We start from the raw sequence: 3,426 nt of genomic DNA, 5'->3' as shown, positions 1-3,426 counted from the left end.
CCACACATGGATATTTACAAGGCAACTTTAATGTTTACAACATCCAACATCCTTATTACATCTGATTTTCTATAGGCTCTAACCTATAAGAGGTTGCTACCCCAATTCTTTTGCGAGCTTCAACTTGCAAGGAAGCTCTAACTCCCACAAATTTTCTGCAACTTATAACCCACAAAAGGATCCTACCCCAGTAGGCTCCAACATGCTCTTTATCAAGCTACAACTTGAAAGGAGACCACAATCACATGATTCATAAATAAAACAATTTGTTTGTTTACCTAGTCTATAACTTTGCATAGCTCCATCTTCGTTTCTGCTTCTTCTTCTCTTCAAATTCGCTTCACATCTGTTGTATATGTGCTAGGTAACTAACAACTCAATCGACTCTTACATTCTCAAAATTTTCAATACACTAAAAACCAATTAGCCTTCCAACCTTAGACATTTTATAAGCAAACTTTGACTGTTGTTAATATTCCACGCACGAATCTGAATTGACAAGTCTTGTCTCTTTGCATTCCAATGGTTGTCTATTCATTTCCAAAGTTTTTTCAATATTTGGATATTAAAACACATGAAATAAATTTGAAATATCCATTAACACAAGCCAACTTTAATATTTACAACATCCAACATCTTGTCATATGGGTTATTGCTCGGATAGTTAAGAAAACACATTGTAATGCGGGTTGGCTGAAGAAATGGTGTGTTATAGTCTAGGGTAACATTGTTTGTATACTAAATGACCTACCTTATAACACACGTCCTTAGAGTTTAAGGGTGTGTTATTGTCATAACACCTTTGTTTTTGTTGTCATCGCTTTTGTCTTCAAAGACCACATTCTATTCTGTGGGATGGCATATGACTGTCAAGATCAACATACCTCAGGAATGTCATTTCCTTAGACTTGCATCATACATTTTCCTTTTCCCTTGCCTTGCATCACAACATCTCAAATCAACCATCATATGCATATAGCAACATAAGCAAGCTAACATTTGTCACCAACTGATCAACATCTCCATTCAACTAGGACATAATTTTGTCAAGCATCACAAGCATATCTTACTCAACTCCATCTCCGATTAACATAGCCTGCAACATACCTTGCAATCAAACATAACAATGATCAAAGATATAGCAACATAACAACATAATAATATATGCAAGCAGTCCAGTAACAAGCATCACAACTGCTTCACAACATAACGTCAACACAAGCATAATTCAATGAATCACATTGTCTTGCCTTGCACCTCTTCAATTAATCTTTGTTACATAATAACCTCTACAATTTTCTTTGTCCTGCCTTGCTTCTCACAAGCATCATAACACCTCATCAATTGTGCATACATCAATGACATCAAAGACCTATCTTGCTAATCCTTTGTTCCTTCTTTGCCATCAATGACAACAATGCCAACAGTTTGAAGTTTAAAAATGTTCTTAAATAACTCTACCTACTTGTAAATTGTGAACTCCTAGTTGAAAGAAGTGGAAATGATTATTGAATGTAATTGGTATCTTGATGAAAACATGGTACTCGTAGTATTGAGGATCCAAAAAAACTTAACTAAAAAAAAAAAAGATCCTCGATGGAGGTTTAGTGATATTGTTGCATTAAATAAAATAGATGTTATTCATTGTTTATGCATATTAATGAATCATGATATGAACACTTATGATTTTGTTTCTCTCCACGGGAGATGTGTTGCAATAATTATCATATTTATGGTGTTAAGTTATACAGATATATTAACCTATGACTCCATTTATTATGTGATTTAACGATATATCTTTGATACAAATATGTTGATGTTATAATTCATGACGATATTTCATGATGTAAAGCAAGTGAAGTGTATGACATGCATGGGTTGGGGACTGACTCAATCAACTACTTATGCCAATGCTTATTTTTCATTGTATAGCTCTCGATGGATTATGAGACCATCTTGAGGAGGTCAAGTGCATGATATTGGAGTTGTGATGGCGAAGTCCAAAAGTGGGTGTGGGACTTTGATGCCTGGGGATGTGCCTAGTAGGAGTTGCGGATGGAGTTTGAATCAACTTTTCGAGATGCCTGTGGTACATGAGTACTAGATTAGATTTCTACCTTGGGTTGATGAGGTTTGAGCCTTGGGGCTCTGGTATAGACCGATGGGGCCTTATGCCTAGTTTTGAAATTTGGGAAAGAGAGTTTAAGGGTACTGGTGATTTCCCCAGTGATGTGATGTAACTTTCGATGCTTGATGTGGTCACTTGGGTGGCTTTATACTAGTTTAGTAGAGGGTGTTGGGTATACGAGAAGAAATAAATAAATAACGTATAAGTTAAATGATTAAACTTAACTTTAGGATGAAGTTCCTTGAAGAGGGGGAGTATGTAATGCCCCGTATTAATAAATCGTTAAATAATAATGATGATGATGAAAAAATAAATAATAAAAAAATGAGAATATTAATAAATAAATAAATAAAATTATGATTAATAAAGTGAAGTTTCAAATAAATAAATAAATAAAATAATGGTAAATTACGATTAAGATAGTCTATTTATGTTTTCGACATGCACTAATGAGTGTATGAAAAGAATCAAGAAGTGTCTTAAGTTTTTTCCCTTATGCCTAATAATACGAACTCTGTCATGGACACTTAGAAGAGGCCAATAGATTTGAGTAATGTACATTCACATAATATGTAGAATTGGTCGAGGTAACTTGAGGAAGTAAATAAAACATTGACTACTAAAGCAAGATGTGGATAAACTATAATGATCAAATTGAGAGAACAATAGTACAACTCAAATGAAGTCAAAACTATAAGCAATATGCATTAAGATAGTACGAAACTATGCCTGGAAGGATAATAAAGCTATTATTAGAGTGAGATGATGGAAAAATATGTATAAATTGAAAATAGTTTTAAGAAATAAAAGTTTATATGTTTGATCTCCAACATTAGCAGTATTCATTAATAAAGTTATGCATGGAGGAAGGGAAAAGGAGGAACTTACACATTTTCTAATGATGATAATGAATTGTAGCCTTCTAACCATAACCAAATTGGAAGAAGGAGATAAATAGAGAACAGTTATATAAAGACAATATAAGTGAGTGAGTAGAGATTTCACAAGCCAATATAAGAAAACAACAATAAGCAATAGCCCATCCTAGAACATGACGGAAGGTTTTTGGATTTAGGAAATAGTCATGATGAAATAAAATGGAATGATCATGATATATTGTTAATGAATCACCCTATGTGTAAAATTCTTTCAATATAAGAACATGATATGGATCAAAGACAATATCTATCATAAAGAAAATATTGTCAATCAACCAATGAAGATGGGATAATGATGAAGGTTATTTTAAAGAAATGTAGGAAGAATGATAACATTAGACTATCGTGGTAATAAAGCCA

This window comes from Pinus tabuliformis, chromosome 4_2 (assembly GCF_031772625.1).
Source record: "Pinus tabuliformis cultivar Carrire ecotype Pingquan chromosome 4_2, CPIR1, whole genome shotgun sequence".
In the NCBI taxonomy this organism is placed as follows: Eukaryota; Viridiplantae; Streptophyta; class Pinopsida; order Pinales; family Pinaceae; genus Pinus; species Pinus tabuliformis.
Note: the sequence above shows the minus strand (reverse complement) of the source record.